This window comes from Pristiophorus japonicus, chromosome 2 (assembly GCF_044704955.1).
Source record: "Pristiophorus japonicus isolate sPriJap1 chromosome 2, sPriJap1.hap1, whole genome shotgun sequence".
Lineage (NCBI taxonomy): Eukaryota > Metazoa > Chordata > Chondrichthyes > Pristiophoridae > Pristiophorus > Pristiophorus japonicus.
This window is the reverse complement of record NC_091978.1, coordinates 34201260-34221484: the sequence shown is the minus strand read 5'-3', so window position 1 is coordinate 34221484 and position 20225 is coordinate 34201260. Positions and strand designations below refer to the sequence as shown.

Genomic DNA, 20225 nt, shown 5'->3' with positions numbered 1-20225 from the left:
TAGACACACCAATGTCAGTGTCCTTGCTCAGGCCAACATCCCCACCATTGAAGCATTGACCACGCTCGATCAGCTCTGCTGGACGAGCCACCTCGTTCGCATGCCCGACACGACACTCGCAAAACAAGTGCTCTACTCGGAGCTCCAACACGGCAGCTGGGCAGAAGAAATGCTTCAAGGACACCCTCAAAGCCTCCTTGAAAAGGTGCAACATCCCCATCGACACCTGGGAATCCCTGGCCCAAGACCGCCCAAAGTAGAGGAAAAGCATCCGGGAAGACGCTGAACACCGAGTCTCTTCGCCGAGAGCAAGCTAAAGCCAAGCATCGACAGCGAAAGGAGCGCGCAGCAACCCAGACACCCCAACCTCCCGCTCCTCCAACCACCATCTGCTCCACCTGTGACAGAGACTATAGGTCCCACATTGGACTCTTCAGTTATCTGTGGACTCATTTTTAGTGTGGAAGCAAGTCGTCCTCAACTCCGAGGGACTGCCTAAGAAGACAGCAGAGGGGATAGAGAACAAGCAGTAATCCAGAGTGAGGACTGGAGGGTGCATGCTGCAACACAGGGCTGGAGAAGATTTCCCAAATCGGGAAAATCATTAGAATTTTTGCGCAAAACTTAATTTCAGGAAGTGCTGTGTAGGTGAAGGAAACAACTTACAAATTACCACTGTACCATAAAATATTTTTAGAAATGTTGTAACTAAATATCAATCCATTTAAAAAATTCCAAAAATATTCTCCTTAATATGAGATTTATTCAATACTACGAAAAAGACATCGAGAGCTGTGATTAAGCTAATAAGCAACTGGCAATCTGTATGTCGCCACTGTCCAACTCATCATCTCTCACTCCAATTGGGGCTTAAGGCAGCTGTTTATCTCACAATATTGATGATTTGGGAAGCAGCGCTAATATGTTCATTTTATATACAGACTATGGCCCCAAGTTTCCACACGCGGCGAAAAAGGCGAAACTCAGAGCTGGGCGCCTGTTTTTCGTGCCGAAAACGGCGCCGGAAAAAAAGTGCGGTATTCTCGAGCTCCTTGGAGCTCGATGTCTGCTTGGCGCGGCGCACAGGGGGCGGAGCCTACCACTCGCGCCGATTTTGGAAGTAGGAGGGGGTGGGTACAATTGAAATGAGGCTTCTTGGTGCCGGCAACCCGGCACGCGCAGTCTGAAGTAAACATTGGCACTCGGCCATTTTTAAAAGTGCTGCAGAAAAAGTGAAGATTTGTTTCTTGGACCCCTGCAAAGGCTTGTATTTTAATTTTCTTGATATTTCTGTGTGTGAGGGAGTGCTTTTAGCAGCACTGCTGAATAAATCACCTGCTGAAATCAGTGAGTTCAGCTTTTCACTGCTAAACTTGCAGAACCAGTGCCTGCAAATTAAGGACTGTGTGTTTGGAGAAATAAGAGTGCCAATTCAACTTTGCAATGGATCAAACCATTGCATAATATGTGGTGTTGACAATGCAGCACCATTCTGCAAATTTAAATATAAAACTGTCGATGTGGCTGCCTCTCCCTGTCCAAATGGCCTCAGTCCCCCTCACAGCTCAAAGGCTGCTGCTGTATCTTTGGCTGCCGGCCAGCCACTGACGCCACCCCTAAAGCGTGGCCGAATGGCCTCAAGAACCTTAATGAGCTGCGTGTGTCCTGTGTTCATTCTTCGGCTCCCGGCCAGCCACTGACGCCGCTGCAATCCCATGGCCGAATGGCCTCAAGTCCGTCCGGGTGCTGCATCTTCGCGGGGAATGAAGGCCTGCCTCAAGCACCGCAGCTCAGCTCGAAGGCTGCTTGCTGCCTGCCGCTGCAGTCACCCACCCCTGCCTCAAGCACTGCAGCTCAGCTCGAAGGCTGCTTGCTGTGCCGCTGCAGTCACACCCCTGCCTCAAGCACTGCAGCTCAGCTCGAAGGCTGCTTGCTGTGCCGCTGCAGTCACACCCCTGCCTCAAGCACTGCAGCTCAGCTCGAAGGCTGCTTGCTGCCTGCCGCTGCCATCACACCCCTGCCTCAAGCACTGCAGCTCAGCTCGCAGGCTGCTTGCTGCCTGCCGCTGCCGTCGAGACACTGACTCCACACCGCTGCCTGAAAGGCCTGCCTGAAGCACTTTCACACAGGTAGGAACATGGTTTATTTAATCTTTTCTTTGCTTATAAATTTTTATTCAGGTTGGATTTATTTGTATAATATTTGTATAAGTATAACTAAGGATTGATTGTAGAATTTAATGACTTCCCTTTCCCCCCCCCTCCCCCCCACCACCTCGTTCCCTACGCATAATTTGTAACCTGCGCCTGATTTTTTAAAGTGTAGGCAAGGTTTTTTCAAGCGTACAAAAATCTTCACTTGCTCCATTCTAAGTTAGTTTGGAGTACGTTTTCACTGTGGAAACTTTCAAATCAGGCGTCAGTGGCCGGACACACCCCCTTTTGAAAAAAAAATTCTGTTCCAAAGTGAAACAGTTCGACCTGACTCAAACTGCAGAAAACTAAATGTGGAGAATTCCGATTTCTAAGATACTCCGTTCTGCACCAGTTGCTCCTAAAAATCAGGAACAAATCATGTGGAAACTTGGGGCCAATGTATGTGCATTCTTCCTGTCTATAAAATTGAACTTCCTGATGTCATTTTCTGCAACAATTGTGTGTGTCAATCTCCCTCCCTCCCCCAAACCCCCGCTCTCATTTATATGTCCACATTTATACACGGGGTTTCCCCAATGTAAGCTCAACACTGATTGTGCTCTCTAGCCACCAAGTTCCTGCAAATTGCTTTCTGAAAAAAACATTGATCATTTTTCCTCAATGTCCAAAGTTTGGTTCAATCAAAATATATATTTTTTAAATTACACATTTCAGAATAATAAAATGTATCCACCGAATTGTCTTTTGTATCTTTTTTACGCTTTAAGTAAAGTTTTTAAACTTAGCCTCTCAAAATCCTGGGCTTGGAGTTGATACTTTTACCCAGGGCTATGACACTAAGCAGAATTTGGATTGTGCAGTCTGAGCATGTACAATGTATCTAATTTATCAGGTGTATCAGTACCAGTGAATTGTACTAATGGAATTTTTCATGTAGCTTCTAGCACTTCGTTCGCCTCAGTAGCTTTTCTTCAAATAATATTGAAAAACAAGACAATTTTTAAAAGCCGAGATAAATTTAAATTGAGTGTTTCTTTTAAGAGAGAGAGAAACATGAGACAAGGAGGGAAACAGATTGAGGGCAAGGGGATTTCAAATCCCGAACCACCTGCGAGTGGATAGAAGATTAAGGTTGAGATAACAGCAAAGCAAAAGAATGGGGTGGATACAGGAGTTGAGTAGGGAATTCAAAGGGAAGAGATGGAGCAGTGATGGGAGTGAGGAAAGGATAGTGGAAAGTAAATGGGTAGGGGACACAATGGGTTGGGGGAAGCACAAGTGATTAAGGGAGGGGATGGGAAGAAAGTCAACAAGGGGCTAATTTTCCCTGTAACCCCCAGCATAAATGAAATCAGTTGCTGGCTCACACCACCCACCACCTCCCAAAATGGAGAGAGAAAAGCCAAGAGTGAAGGAGAGAAAGACAAAAGACGAGAGAGCAAGCACAAGACAGGTCAGTAAAAAAAGAGGGAGAGAGAAAAAAAACAAAGATAAAATACAAAATGCAAAATGCAAGAGAGGACGCTAGAACTGCGTCATGCATTCTGAGAGAGAAAAGAGAGAGAGAGAGAAAAAAGGAGAGCGAAGGGAGAAAAAGAGCAAAACAAAGATAGCAGAAACAGGTACGAGTGACCAAATTCTCCAACTTACAATGAGCTATCGAATGAACCATACTTTTTTTAAAATGAGGACCTCATGGATCCTCTGAAATTGCCTCGCGGAACCCAGTTTGAAAAATTCTGTTTATTCAATACACTGCATGATCGATCCGCGATCTTTAGTTGTATAAAGCAACATTTCTGCCTCAGACAGGAAGCCACAATATTTCAGGCCATTAAATGATTTTTAATTTGACTGAGCATTTCAAATAACACTCTTTAGAACTTGGGTCAATCATTTCAAACTTACATTTGGCAGGTTTGACCAGTTAGACTGCTACACTCTTGCAAGGGAGAAGTATGCACTGAATTAATAAAAGAGAATAGCATATATACTGACAGAATCAAAAATGGCTAAAATTTACTCTCAATCAACTTTCAAAAGCATTTCCAGCAGAGTAGCAACCACAAACCAATTTATATTTGAAGAGTTACAGGTTAATTTCCCAGGTTTGTTTCACTGCAGTACTTAAAGGCTGTGGGAATATTTTGTTTTTTGGCAGACTATTAGATGGAACACCCAGTGATAATTTCACTTTTCTGATGAAGGGTCCAAATCTAAAACGTCAACAGGTCTGTTCTCTCCACACATGCTGAATGTTTTGAGCACATTTTTCTTTTAATTTCCAATTTCCAGCATCAGCAGTGTTTTGCTTTTTGTTTACAAATTAATTTTTCCCTTCCATTGAAAGCTCCATTCACTGACCCTCAGAACTGCACTTTGCAATATTCTTGAAGTCTGTAGCACTGATCACCTACCTCTCTTTCCTGGTTGTAGACTGACTAGTACTCACCTCGGCAATTTCCAATTGCCAAAAGTTCCACCAGATGGTAACTTAGGGCCTGATGAAAATACAGTGGCCTTGTAATAAAATGTGTCAGTTCATGTTTCTTGAATTGCTTTGAGATCAAAATTAGCAAATATTGACAAACAAAAAGGGCAAAAATAATGAACTGCAGGAGAAATTGTAAACTGGAATATTTAAATAGAAATGAAAACTGTCTGAAATCAGAGCCAACGGTTTCTATGCATACTGGTGCGTAAGCAGTAACCCACTGGCCTGAGTTTACAGAAATTCAAAGTTAATGAAAATCTTTCTATCTCCGCCTTAAATATATTCAATGACCCAGCCTCCACAGCTCTCTGGGGCAGAGAATTCCATAAATTTACAACCCTCAGAGAAGAAATTCCTCCTCATCTCAGTTTTAAATGGGGAGCCCCTTATTTTGAGACTTTGTCCCCTAGTTTTAGTTTCCCCTATGAGTGGAAATATCTTTTCTGCATCCACCTTGTCGAGCCCCCTCATTATCTTATATTTTCATAAGGTCACCTCTCATTCTTCTGAACTCCAATGAGTATAGGCCCATCCTGCTCAACCTATCTTCATAAGTCAACTTCCTCATCTCGGGAATCAACCTAGTGAACCTTCTCTGAGCAGCCTCCAATGCAAGTATATCCTTTCTTAAATACGGAAACCAAAACTGCACGCAGTATTCCAGGTGTGGCCTCACCAATACCCTGTACAGTTGTAGCAGGACTTATCTGCCTTTATACTCTATCCCCCTTGCAATAAAGGCCAACATTCCATTTGCCTTCCTGATTACTTGCTGTACCTGCATACTAACTTTTATTTGTGTTTAATGTGCAAGGACCCCCAAGTCCCTCTGAACTGCATCACTTTACAATTTTTCTCCATTTAAATTAGAATATCCCTTTGTAAATTGTGTACGTCCTCCTCACAATTTGCTTTCCCACCTATCTTTGGGGCCAAGTTTCGGCCTCAGTTGCTCCTGATTTTTTGGAGCAACTGGTGTAGAACGGAGTATCTCAGAAATTCAAATTCTCGGCATTTAGTTTGCTCCAGTTCTAGTCAGTTAGAACAGTTTCCACTTTGGAACAGAATTTTTTTTTCAAAAGGAGACGTGTTCGGCCACTTACACCTGTTTTCAAAGTTTCGGCAGTGAAAGTTTACTCCAAACTAACTTAGAATGGAGTAAGTGAAGATTTTTGTACGCTCGAAAAAACCATGTCTACACTTTAGAAAATCAGGCGCAGGTTACAAATCAGGCGTAGGGAATGGCGGGGGGGGCGGGGTTTAAAGGGAAGTTTACAAACATTAAACACTTCAGTTTTACAAATAAAGAGCCATCATCAATAATAAATGATAAAAACATCAATAAATCAAAAAAATTAATAGGAAATATATATATTTTTTTTTAATCAATAAATAAAACATTTTCTACTTACCGACTGCAGCCCCGGGAGCCCTCCAACAGCGTGCTGGGATGCCCCACCCCACCCCCAGTGTGTCTCCGTCAGTGTATCTATCTCTCTGTCTGTGTGTCTCTCACTCTCTGTCTGTCAGTGTTTATGTTTCTGACAGAGAGGAGGGGGGGGGGGGGGGTGGAAGGAGAAGGACAAGGGGGGGGAGCTAAGGACAAGGAGAAGGGGGGCAAGGAGAAGGGGGGGGCAAGGAGAAGGGGGGGGCAAGGAGAAGGGGGGGCAAGGAGAAGGGGGGGGCAAGGAGAAGGGGGGGCAAGGAGAAGGGGGGGCAAGGAGAAGGGGGGGCAAGGAGAAGGGGGGGCAAGGAGAAGGGGGGGCAAGGAGAAGGGGGGGCAAGGAGAAGGGGGGGCAAGGAGAAGGGGGGGCAAGGAGAAGGGGGGGGCAAGGAGAAGGGGGGGGCAAGGAGAAGGGGGGGCAAGGAGAAGGGGGGGCAAGGAGAAGGGGGGGCAAGGAGAAGGGGGGGCAAGGAGAAGGGGGGGCAAGGAGAAGGGGGGGCAAGGAGAAGGGGGGGCAAGGAGAAGGGGGGGCAAGGAGAAGGGGGGGCAAGGAGAAGGGGGGGCAAGGAGAAGGGGGGGCAAGGAGAAGGGGGGGCAAGGAGAAGGGGGGGCAAGGAGAAGGGGGGGCAAGGAGAAGGGGGGGCAAGGAGAAGGGGGGGCAAGGAGAAGGGGGGGCAAGGAGAAGGGGGGGCAAGGAGAAGGGGGGGCAAGGAGAAGGGGGGGCAAGGAGAAGGGGGGGCAAGGAGAAGGGGGGCAAGGAGAAGGGGGGGCAAGGAGAAGGGGGGGCAAGGAGAAGGGGGGGCAAGGAGAAGGGGGGGCAAGGAGAAGGGGGGGCAAGGAGAAGGGGGGGCAAGGAGAAGGGGGGGCAAGGAGAAGGGGGGGCAAGGAGAAGGGGGGCAAGGAGAAGGGGGGGCAAGGAGAAGGGGGGGCAAGGAGAAGGGGGGGCAAGGAGAAGGGGGGGCAAGGAGAAGGGGGGGCAAGGAGAAGGGGGGGCAAGGAGAAGGGGGGGCAAGGAGAAGGGGGGCAAGGAGAAGGGGGGGCAAGGAGAAGGGGGGGCAAGGAGAAGGGGGGGCAAGGAGAAGGGGGGGCAAGGAGAAGGGGGGGCAAGGAGAAGGGGGGGCAAGGAGAAGGGGGGGCAAGGAGAAGGGGGGGCAAGGAGAAGGGGGGGCAAGGAGAAGGGGGGGCAAGGAGAAGGGGGGGCAAGGAGAAGGGGGGGCAAGGAGAAGGGGGGGCAAGGAGAAGGGGGGGCAAGGAGAAGGGGGGGCAAGGAGAAGGGGGGGCAAGGAGAAGGGGGGGCAAGGAGAAGGGGTGGCAAGGAGAAGGGGGGGCAAGGAGAAGGGGGGGCAAGGAGAAGGGGGGGCAAGGAGAAGGGGGGGCAAGGAGAAGGGGGGGCAAGGAGAAGGGGGGGCAAGGAGAAGGGGGGGCAAGGAGAAGGGGGGGCAAGGAGAAGGGGGGGCAAGGAGAAGGGGGGGCAAGGAGAAGGGGGGGCAAGGAGAAGGGGGGCAAGGAGAAGGGGGGGCAAGGAGAAGGGGGGGCAAGGAGAAGGGGGGGCAAGGAGAAGGGGGGGCAAGGAGAAGGGGGGGCAAGGAGAAGGGGGGGCAAGGAGAAGGGGGGGCAAGGAGAAGGGGGGGCAAGGAGAAGGGGGGGCAAGGAGAAGGGGGGGCAAGGAGAAGGGGGGGCAAGGAGAAGGGGGGGCAAGGAGAAGGGGGGGCAAGGAGAAGGGGGGGCAAGGAGAAGGGGGGGCAAGGAGAAGGGGGGGCAAGGAGAAGGGGGGGCAAGGAGAAGGGGGGGCAAGGAGAAGGGGGGGCAAGGAGAAGGGGGGGCAAGGAGAAGGGGGGGCAAGGAGAAGGGGGGGCAAGGAGAAGGGGGGGCAAGGAGAAGGGGGGGCAAGGAGAAGGGGGGGCAAGGAGAAGGGGGGGCAAGGAGAAGGGGGGGCAAGGAGAAGGGGGGGCAAGGAGAAGGGGGGGCAAGGAGAAGGGGGGGCAAGGAGAAGGGGGGGCAAGGAGAAGGGGGGGCAAGGAGAAGGGGGGGCAAGGAGAAGGGGGGCAAGGAGAAGGGGGGGCAAGGAGAAGGGGGGGCAAGGAGAAGGGGGGGCAAGGAGAAGGGGGGGCAAGGAGAAGGGGGGGCAAGGAGAAGGGGGGGCAAGGAGAAGGGGGGGCAAGGAGAAGGGGGGGCAAGGAGAAGGGGGGGCAAGGAGAAGGGGGGGCAAGGAGAAGGGGGGGCAAGGAGAAGGGGGGGCAAGGAGAAGGGGGGGCAAGGAGAAGGGGGGGCAAGGAGAAGGGGGGGCAAGGAGAAGGGGGGGCAAGGAGAAGGGGGGGCAAGGAGAAGGGGGGGCAAGGAGAAGGGGGGGCAAGGAGAAGGGGGGGCAAGGAGAAGGGGGGGCAAGGAGAAGGGGGGGCAAGGAGAAGGGGGGGCAAGGAGAAGGGGGGGCAAGGAGAAGGGGGGGGCAAGGAGAAGGGGGGGCAAGGAGAAGGGGGGGCAAGGAGAAGGGGGGGCAAGGAGAAGGGGGGGCAAGGAGAAGGGGGGGCAAGGAGAAGGGGGGGCAAGGAGAAGGGGGGGTCGTCGAGTCGGGTCGGGAGGAAGCAGGAGCTGGGCGTGGGAGGCAGTCTTATGCACGCAGCCCCAGTGAGGCCTTTCGGCCAGGGCTAGGGGCTGCGTGCTTTGGGCCCCTCCTACAGTTTTGGGCGCCTGGAGCTACTGCATGTGCAGAGGTCTCGGCACTGTTTTCAGCGCAGGGACCTAGCTCCGCCCCCAACAGCTCGTGCTGCGCCGTGCCTGACTCCAGAGGACCAGCAGGGAGCCGGAGAATCTGTAAGTTTCTTTTTAGGCGCACTTTCTGGCGTGAAAACCAGGCGTCCAGGTCCGGGCTGCGCCGTTCTCGTGCCCATACTATCATCAGCAAACTTGGCAACATTACACTCAGTCCCTTCATCCAAGTCATTAATATAGAGATTGTAAATAATTGAGACACACACATACACACTCCACACAACTGACAGCCACTTCAGCCAATCGCTGCACTCACACCGCTGCAGCAGCAGCACCCCAGCCCAGCATGTGCACTTCAACACCGATTAAAGGGGCAGTTTACGCCGGGACTGATGCCGGACCAGGGATGTTACCGAACTAAAAAGAGTCCCAGACTGGAGAGGTACAACCTGTTAGGTTTAGCAACTGCAAGGAGTCTAACTTTTTCCATATGTACAATCTACAGAGTTTTAAAACCCATACTTGGCATTACCTAATTACTGCTACTTGATTTTACTGCCTCTTCTCTTCAACCTAAATTTCATCAAAATAATAAATAACTTAAAATTTCCAGGCCAGCCATTTAGTGTATCTCAAACTATTCTCACAAGTTTGTCAAGTTTATAGTAGGCATTGCAAAATAAAAATTCAGCACAACGATAAAGTACAGTAATAGTACCAAATCTCACTTGCCGCTTTTTGGGACTTTGCTGTGCAAATATTGGCTACCTTGTTTGACTACATTACAACAGTGACTGCGCTTGAAAAGTAATTCATTGGTTGTGAAACACTTTAGAAAGTCTTGAGCGGTGTAATGTAAAAGCAATTTCTTGCATCTTACTAAGCTGTAGAGGATCGACATTTATTAAAATTGCTGCTACACTAAAGCAAAAGGCTACAAATAGTAAATATTTAAAACTCAAGCTCCACTCCCAACATCTAGTAAGCAACAGTATCACTCACAAGAAGATAAATAAATTGTACTCAGTCCAAAATAACCAATGTTCCACTGTACCATATATTGCAATAAAAGATAGCATTTGCACTATTTTTCTAGATAGGACAGTACCTCAAGAACCTCCAACACAATAGTAACTAAAAATATTGCATAACGCACACAACGAACATTCTATACTGGCCAGAACTAACCCGAAGATTATCTCTACAAAAATAACCTAGTAAACAGCGGCCAACTGGGTTCCACACCCTATTTGACCAATCTCCTGAACTCCTGGAGAAAGGGACAACCAAAATGGACTGTGAAACATGGCGTACCTAGACCTCCAAAAAGTTTTAAACAAAAGTTCCACATGAAATGCCATTAGTTGAACTCCAAACTGTAAATCCTGAGAGTGGATAAGAAATTAGCTTACGGGTATAAAACATGACCACTCACTTGCTGAATATCAGGGTGGTGAATGGAGGAAGTACTGAGTGGGGTGCTCCAGTGGTGTTGAAACTACTGTTGTTTGGGATACTTAATGCAAATGATCAAATTTTAAGATGATACCAAACTAGGATGGGCAGTGGAATCAGAGGGATTAGAAATTAGAAAATGAGTTAGATAAAATATACGAGTAGGCAGAGTATTAGTCGGTGAAATTTACCGCAAATAAATGAAGTACTGTTCAAAGAAGAAAAAAATAAGCGATATAAATGTGCCCCATAAATAGACAAGGATATCTTGGGGTTTTAGTAAACTCAGCACTAAACGCATCCAGACAATGCAGAGCAACAATTAACTAAGCCACAGGATTATTGAACCTAGCCAAATAGGTAGAATACATCCAGAGGAAGCGGTGACCAAAATGCGTAGCACTCTGGTCAGACCACATCTTGACAACTATCTCAAGTTGCGGTCACCAAGACACAAATAACTCATTCAAGCATTGGAGGAAGTGCAAAGACCCACAAGGCTGATCCTAATTGTCAAGTCATAGAATAATACAGTACAGAAGGAGGCCATTCATCTCATCGTGAGAATGTGTAAAAGGGTTGCGAAAGTGGTAGATGGCTAGAGAAGGTGGCAAAAGGATGGAGATGGGGAATCATGGGAAATTAGCTAAAGAAATGGTCAAGATGCAGACAACTGCAGAATCAACAGAAAAAAAAAGGGGTTACCAAGAGTTGAAGTTGAGGTTAGACACGGGTCATGAGAAAACCCAAGGCAGCACAAAGAAAGAAAGCAATTCTAGATAGGAAGGGAAAAGTAATAGCTTCTACTGATAAGGAGGAAGAGAAACTAATTGGGTTCTTTACTGATGAGGGAAGACAGTGTAGCAAAGCTATAACTAACCTACCTGACACCAGCCCTAATTGGGAGACTTTCTTGCCTGCCATTGGACGTACTCAGGGGGGAAGCAGAAAGGGATTGGATAGACCAAGAGCTAATCAAATGTGTTCTGTTTTGAAAATGTATATCTACTGTGCTTTTCGCACTGAAAAGGGGCTTGTCCAGGGGAAGGTAAACAGGCTCTGATTGAGAGTGTCCCTTTGTCTTGACAAATCCCGGCCGGAGAATCTTCAATAAAGGTCTTTTACAGAAAAGGCAAGAGGTGTTCGCGTGTCAGTGTATTCGCTGAAACAGATTGAGGGAAAAAGAATCCGTATTAACAATTGTGCCTGTGCTGGCTCTTTGGTAACACTATCCAATTAGTCCCACGCCCCTGCTCTTTCCCCATAGCCCTGAAAATGTCTTGTCTTTAATATTTAGCCAATTCCATTTTGAAAGGGAATCTGATTCCACCATCCTTTCAGACAGTGCATTCCAGCTCATAACAATACACTGGGTAAAAAGAAATGTCTTTGAGTTATGAGAAAAGTCTGGAGAAACTTGGGCTTTTCATTCTGGAAAGGAGATGTTTAACAGGAAGGTTTCTGGAGATATATAAAAAGTAGTTAATTAAGGGTATGCAAATAGTAAATCTAGAATATTAATTTAAGTTACATTACAAGAGTAGGACAAGGGAATATAGATTCAAAGTAGCAAAAAGGTTCATCTGGAACATAGTTCAGGAAATTCTTTGCCACATGAAAGTATAGTCAATGTCTGAAAGAGACCTCCAGAAGGTAAAAACCCTGGAATCATTTAACAACTGGATGCTAAACTGGGGATAAATTTAGGAACTGTCTCGATGGATCTACTAAGATGGGCCAAATAGCTGTCTGCATCCATATACTTGAGGTTCACCAAACTTGAAATCATGCTAAAAAGAGACTCATCACATCCTCGGGACTTCAAAACTTTTCAAGTATAGTCACTTATGTAGACAAATATGGCAGGAACTTGAGCACAGCACGGTCCATCAAACAATAAATGAGAAGAAATGCCAGTTAATCTGTAGTACGGTATTTTTGTTTGCACAACACAAAACATCCAGCACGTCGCTAAAAATTGCACGTATATATTTTTAAACTCTTGCTGAACTAAATTATTTTACTATCTATGTTGGTCATGCCACTTAAAAACCAGTCTAGCAATTTTACATTTTGCTTCAACTTCACATTTTAGCTTCCACATCAACTGTACAGCAATTAGCCTTTCACCTCAAAACACTAAAAACTATTGGCTTGAGAAAAAAACAATCTTGTTCAGATCCAAATATTAATAGTTGAAGTGAATATATCGCAAGACTGGAGTACAAAACAAAAGCCATAAAAATATTAAATTTAACAATTAAAATAGATCAGTGGTACAAATAAATGTAAAGATGGGAGTTTCCCTCATTTGCATGTATCATCAATGTTGAAAATGGTTTCTTAGAATAGTGTACAATAAAGATTTATGATGTATTTGTAAATTTGTTATTCTGTTTACTTATCGAACATTATTTTAGCAGTCAGTGCAGATCATCAGTTAACACACTTGGAGTTATTATATTACTTTTGTCATTGCACAATTGGGTGAACCATAGTCGAGGGCAAGGAAAGGAAAAAAAGGCATGCACCAAAGTAGAGTTCCACACACACATACTTTTTAGTCCAAGTCTCTGGATAATAATTAGGAGCAGAAATCCTCAAATTATTCCCCTCCCTATCCTGGAGCAATATTGCCAACCTTTTTACCACTGTTTCAGTGCTCACATACAAGACAAAAAGTTCCACTGCAGTATGACACAAGGTGACAGCCCCCCTTTTGCCCACCGAGCCTCCCCACATGCAGTGGAAATGAAAAAACAAGTCATTTTGCTAAAGCAAATCTATCCAATAGCTGGCCTCAGTACATAGGATATATGGCACTGAAACAGGCCATTCAGCCCAACCAGTTCATGCCGGCATTTATGCTCGACTCAAGCCTCCTCCCGTCTTTCCTCATCTAAATCTATCAGCATAACCCTCTATTCCCTTCTCCCTCATATGCTTATCTAGCCTCCCCTTAAATGCATCTATACTATTCGCTTCAACCACTCCTCGTGGTAGCGAGTTCCACATTCTCACCACTCTGGGTAAAAAAAAAATCTTCAGAATTCCCTATTGGATTTCTTGGTGACTATCTTATATTGATGGCCTCTAGTTATGCTCTTCTCCTCAAGTGGAAACATTCTCTCTGTATTCACTATCAAAACCTTTCATAATTTTAAAGACCTCTATTAGGTCACCCCCAGCCTTCGTTTTTTCAAGAGAAAAGTGACCCACAGCCTGTTCATCCTTTCCTAAATATATCCGTGCTTGGTTTGCTTTTTTAAAATGGCCTTGCTAACCTGTCTCGCAACTTTGTACTCCCTTTGTTTTTCTACACCACCAAATAAGTGACTTCCCTATTCTTGCGACCAAAATGTAACTACTCACATTTATCGATGTTGAACTTTATTTGTCAATTATATTCCCATTTTGCAAGTTTATTAATGTCCTCCTGTACTTTGTGCAGTCCTCCTCAGTGGGCACAGAGTGTATGAGATCTGAGGAGACTTAAAAAGGAATGTAAAACCATTTTAAATACCATTTTTTAATGTCAGTTGTAGTTCAGTTGGTAGTAACCTTGCCCCCGAGTCAGAATGTTGTGGGTTCAACTCCCACTCCAGAGATTTGAGCACAAAAAAAAATCGAGGTTGACACTCCAGTGCAGTACTGAGGGAGTGCTGTACTGTCAGAGGTGCCGTACTGTCAGAGGTGCCGTCTTTCGGATGAGACTTTAAACCAAGGCCCCGCCTGCTCTCTCAGTTGAATGTAAAAGATCCCATGGCACTATTTCAAAGAGCATGGAAGTTATTCCCCCAGTGTCCTGGCCAATATTTATTCCTCAATCAACATCCATAAAACAGATTATCTGGTCATTATCACATTGTTGTTTGTGGGAGCTTGCTATGCATAAATAGTGACTGCACTTCAAAAAGTACTTCATTGGTTGTAAAGCACTTTGGGATGTTTGTTGGTCGTGAAAGGCACTATATAAATGCAATTTTTTTCTTTTTTTAAAAAGCAAGAAATTCATATGATTATTATAAATGACAGTATCACAACCTTTCAATGTAATTACTGCCCTGCAATTATTCTCAGGTAACCATTATTTTTCAAAACAAACTAGAATGTCCACCCTACCGCAGTATATTACTTCACAGCAAAAACGCAAATGTTGTGTCCAAATCAAACTGTACAACAATTGAGGCAGGAAAAGGCCCCAGAATTCCATTTTTGACAGACCATACCCATCAACCTTCTCATTATTTCCCAAATCCTTCTTTACCCAATCCTAAATAAATCCATTCATAACATTTCCTTGCATGTTCTTCATTGATAATTTATTTCACAATTGTTTTATCCTTTATACAAAAATGTTCTGCATGTAGTGCTGAAAGATCAAGAGTTAGTACATGCCATTTGTACATTCCTTTAATTTATTCGATAGATTAAAAAGCTGCATTAGTAGTCTTAGAGGTCTGCAAGTCTACTGCCGCTCTGTTGTTAAGATCCTGTCAGTGCATTTTTCAAAATTCAAGACTATATCACACAATTGTTTGCATAATTATATTTATAAATTCTGGTATCAAATAAAAGTTCATAATTTTATTTTGGGTCACTCAACTTTGTTAACTTATATGTTTCCAAATATCTTCCATCATAAGTATTTGTATTTTCATTTTGTACCCATCAAGAACATATGAAAGGTGGGTAGCACAGTTCAGAGCTAAGAACACTGAAACCACTTAAACGTTACTCTTGTGGTTTAGATAATGCCATATGAATCCCTCAGTGGGTTATTTCCTTGCAATGCACTCCTGTATACAGTAATGCATTCATCATCTGGCAATATTCAATGATGACAATTCTGATCAATTGAGGGAAACAAATCAAGGTTACAACGACTGAAATGAACAGCACAACTTGTCTCGGTACAGCATCTGAAAAGAAACAGTGCACCCAAGGTGTGGTCTAGAATTTTGGGTTTATGGTAATGTTTCAATTTCAAGGCCAACATTAAAAGTTATGTTTAAAATGACGTTGGGGCACAAAAATGATCATTGTGCATACATACATCTTCAAAAGGTTGGGTTGAGGTTGAGTAAACAGCGAAAAGGAAACACAATTTTCAGGATGTCATGTACTAAAAACTTAACTCCAAATCGTAAAATTTCAGAGGTGATAAGAAATGATAAGAAAAAAGGTTTCTGAAGTTAACGAAACAGGATTGCACACGGTGTGGTGTAGCTGCCAACGACAGCATCTCACGACTTGTGAAACTAATTAAAATGAAAACGGTGCTGGAGGCGATTTGTTTGGAAGTATGTTTTCCGACATTAAAAAAAACACGAAATTTACTAACCGGAATCAAAGAATGAGGCTTGACTAGACTGGGGATTGGCAGTAGATAAAATTTTAATTCTGTTTGGGTTATGGGATTTTCAGGAAAGGGCTTTTTTTGTTAAAAAAATTTAGAGAGCAGCGATTTCTTATAGAAGAGGCTTGTCTAGGTTGCAGTCCAGACTCGGAGAGGGCGTGGGGGCGATGGAGAAAGTAGCACGATTAGAGATTTAGTTAATCACACATTTATGTATTTTTTTTTTTATATAGTTTAATTCCACTGACTGACATTTTGGCTCATGCAACAACTCCCAAAGGCCCACCTGGCCCTTGGGCCTGGGAATAGGCTGCAATCCCGTCATCCAAAGGCCCTGTCACTGGCAGGATGCAAAAAATCCCCCTCTCTCATACACACCACGCCCGCCCACAAAAACCCTGGATTTTTCTTCCAAAATCCAGCAACAATTTATGGCGGGAGGTGTTGAAGCAATTAAACAAATCAAGAATGCGATGAGCTGAAATAAAACATTACATACAGAAAAAAAATTCCACTGAAGTAAAAATTGTGTTTTTTTTTTAACATATAAAATGGGAAAATAAGTGTTTTTTTTTACAAACTCACCAGGCCACTGAATTTCCCTCAAGTCAAATTTGCTGTTGCAATATATACAATGCGAAACTATGGTGTGTCCCCCCCCCCAAACTCACCGGGAAAATGCAAGCAGGAGTGAAAGGTGAGGGAGGGGAAAACGAGTGATTTATGTAAATAAATATATATAGTTTTAAAAAATCCCGCACCCGCGGCTCAATCTTGCACTCACTTGTCTTCTTCTTCTGGAGTCGGTCGACGGCTCCTTCTCTCTCGCTCGCCCCTCAGGGGGGCTCCCTTATATATATATTTTTTTCCCCTTCCTCTCCTTCTCTCTCTGTACCGTGTAAAGCCGGGTCTTCAATGTCTTCCTATTATCCTCCCTCGGTTGGAGTGGAGCTGGGCTCCGGGACGCCAGGTTCCGACTGCCCTGCCCGTCCAGCCGCCACACCGAGGGGGCGACCGCCGCCTCGCGCTCCTTCAGTCCCCCCCCACCAACGGCTCTCCTCGCGCCCAACCGCCGCGGCGCGCGCTCACCGCTCCTCTTGTTTTTTTTCCTCCTTCTCCTCCTCCTCCCTTCTACCGCTCCGCCATGTTTCTTTTTCTGGAGTGTGTGTGTGTGTGTGTGAGATTGCTTAAACAAATCGTCAAGAGGAGGTGGGAATGAGAGAGCGAGCGAGCAAGTAAAAGTCTCGTTTTGTTTTACTGGGTGATTTTTCTCTCTCGCTCTCTTTCTGCTGCCAATTTAACGCCACCGCCAGGATGCTCCAATTCACTGCAGGAATGTTTTTTCCCTTCCTCCTCCTCCTCATTGAGAAATTCTCAAGTCACAAGGATTGGATTGGGATGACTCAATTCCCAAGATGATTCCTGATTGCAAAAGATCTACAGACAGAAGGAGAGACTCCACTCCCAAGATGATTCCTGTTTGCAGAAGATCTATAGAAAAAAAAAGGACAACTCTCAAGATGATTCCTGTTTGCAAACGATCTAGAGAGAAAAATAGAAAATATTTGCATTTATATCTCGCCTTTCATGACCACAGGACGTCCCAAACCACTTGACAACCAAATACTTTTTGAAGTGTAGTCACTGGCGTAATGATTTTTTTCCAACTCAGAGGATGGTGGAGATTTGGATTGCTCTACCTGAAAAGGTGATCGAAGCTGATTCCATAAATAATTTTAAAAGGGAGTCGGATAGGTTACTTAAGGATGAGGAACTTACTGGGTTACGGACAAAAAGTGGGTGGGTGGGCGGGACAAAGCACAACTTCTCTTTTAAAGAGCACGTACAGGCACAATGGGCCGAATGAACTGTGCTGTAAGTTTCTATGACTGGTGGTGTATCATATTATGGAGAAGCTTCCTATGTTGGTTCTTGATGAAAGGTCATCGACCTGAAACATTAACTCTTCTTTCTTTCTCCACAGATGCTGCCTCACCTGCTGAGTGTTTCCAGCATTTTCTGTTTTATTGCAAGTAGCTGTAGATGGATTCCTGAGGGACAGCACTTCCCACTTTCTGCCGGAGCTTCCCTTAACCGACCCTCTGTTTTATTTTGTAGTCATCTTTCAATCCATTCTGTTTCCGAGCCCCTATTTCCCCTGTATACTTGGTGAGATAAAAAGCAGTTGAAAGATGAGTGATTACTAGGTTTCTTATCCCCTGAAGGTATTGAATTCTTTACAAATTCACAAAATTGCAGTCAGCAGCCCTTCAGAATGTATTACTTTGAGTCCTGGGTTCAAAGTATGTCCTTTTGAAGAGAATTTTTAGCCAATTATGACATCCATCTATATATATGTATATATTTATATATATGTATGCTCTCTCAGGTGGACGTAAAAGATCCCGTGGCACTATTTCAAAGAAGAACAAGGGAGTTCTCCCCGGTGTCCTGGCCAATATTTATCCCTCAATCAACATAACAAAAACAGATTATCTGGTCATTATCACATTACTGTTTGTGGGAGCTTGCTGTGTGCAAATTGGCTGCCGCGTTTCCCACATTACAACAGTGATTACACTCCAAAAGTACTTCTGGTGATCGTGAAAGGCGCTATATAAGTGCAAGTCGTTCTATAGATATATATATATTAGTCCCTTTCCCATATTGTTATACATGGCGAGTCAAGATCAAGTGTAGTCTTCAGGTTTAATGGGGCTTGAAGGCAGTGGATAATTGGATTACAGTGCAGACATATTCAGTCCCCATTTTGAAGTAATAGATTTTATCACAAGGTACTATAGTGGTCATGTTACTGGATAAGTAATCCAGTGGTCTGGACTAATAATCCAGAGAATGTGAGTTTAAATCCCACCATGGCAGATTTAGAATTTTAATTAAATTAAATCAATTAAAAAATCCAAAAATATAACTTGTTATCTGTAAACATTACAGAAGCTGTTAAATTGTCGTAAAACTTAACTGGTTCGCTATTCGGGAAGGAAAGCTGATGCCCTTACCCGGTCTCATCATCAAAACGAGGATGACTTGCTTTCACGGCAAAAAGGGATGAGTTTATAGATGTTTCAATGAAGGAACTAATATTCCAGATCCCGAACTACATCTTAAAGGGTGGAAGATGCCTGTGCGTGGATTTTTTTAACATGTGGTGGCTGTTACACCCCAGCCACCACACGGGCTTGACAGAGCTAGGTCTTGATCCAGTGGCAAGGATTAACCAAGATGACTGGAGACCAGCTCTGCTGCATGGACCTAGTGCACACACATGTCACAGTGTGGGCAGGCCCATGCTGCCCCTGGGCCCTCGCCTCTTCTGGGCCCCGAACTCTTGCCTCTCCTGGGCCCCGATCACATCCCTCTACGAACTCTTGTCGCTCCTTTGCCCTGACCTCGCCACTCCTGCTGTACCTGCCCTCACTGCAATCAGCCATCGCCCTCCTGCTGCAGCTCACGCTGCTCCCTGAAGTGACATGCCGCTGCACGCTGCTCTCTCGAATGGCCCCGGCCTGCTGATGGCTGGGCCGGGATCTGTTCTGAGTGTGGGAAGGGATTCTCTCGGTCATCCATCCCGCTGACACACCAGCGAGTTCACACTGGGGAGAGACCGTTCACTTGCTCTGAGTGTGGGAAGAGATTCCGTCAGTTATCCCACCTGCTGAGACACCAACGAGTTCACAAATGACAGCAGGGGTTGGATTCAGTTTTTATTGCTGCTGTTAATCACATCCAGGACTGAATCATGTTCATTCTGACAGTTGGGCGTTGTTTCTGCTGATGTTAATAACCCCTATAACTGGGCTGGAGTTTAACATTCTGAATATATTGCTGATTGTGTTCTTGGGACAGTAGTGTCCCTTTAGGAGGATCAAGGGGTATGGCGAGAAAGCAGGAATGGGGTACTGAAGTTGCATGTTCAGCCATGAATTCATTGAATGACGGTGCAGGCTCGAAGGGCCGAATGACCTACTCCTGCACCTATTTTCTAGGTTTCTATGTTTAAGACATGCTAAGACTGCAAGACCATCAGCAGGCGGGAGCCATTAGAGGGAGCAGCCTGCAGCGGCCCGTCCCGGAAATCGACGCGGTCCCGGCCTGCAAGACCATCAGCAGGCCGGGGCCATGACAGGGAGCAGCGTGCGGCGGTCCGGAAATCGGAAATTACCCGGTCTGGCCTATATATGTGACTCCAGTCCAACATCAATTTGATTAACTCTTAAGTGCCCTCTGAAATGGCCTAGCAAGCCACACAGTGGTATAAAACTGCTACAAAGAATTAGAGTTCAAGAAGAAAGCCCACCACCACCTTCTCGGGGCAACTAGGGATGCGCAATAAATGCTGGCCTTGCCAACATTGTCCACATCCCGAAAATTGATTTAAAATGAAATCTCCTGTGGCTTGCATATAGGGAGTTAACACAAGTCTAATCTTCAGGTGAAATGAGGTTAGAGAACAGGGCATATCTGGGCATGCAGACATAACTCAGTCCCCATTTTAAAGTCATACATTCTGTAATGTTTATATTTCCATTTTAAACTCCTCTGCCCATATTTATAATGTAAATGGCAAATTTAAATCTATCATGTTGT

At 45.5% G+C, this 20225-nt stretch overlaps 1 protein-coding gene and 1 long non-coding RNA gene across 5 annotated transcripts in view; one reads left to right on the top strand and one right to left on the bottom strand.

Annotated features, from left to right (window-relative positions):
• Positions 1-16926, bottom strand: part of ptpra (protein tyrosine phosphatase receptor type A) — a 290068-nt gene extending 273142 nt beyond the window's left edge. For 3 of the 4 annotated variants that reach the window (XM_070866834.1, XM_070866832.1, XM_070866836.1), the window contains exon 1: positions 16402-16926. The gene's annotated coding sequence lies outside the window, so the exon portion shown is untranslated. The remainder of the gene's footprint in view (positions 1-16401) is intronic. The other variant, XM_070866835.1, reaches the window with a different exon arrangement.
• LOC139236581 (uncharacterized) lies at positions 16674-17813 on the top strand. The gene is made up of 2 exons (XR_011588510.1): positions 16674-17325; positions 17602-17813. It is a non-coding gene; the product is annotated as an uncharacterized lncRNA (long non-coding RNA).
• Positions 17814-20225: the final 2412 nt, after the last annotated feature.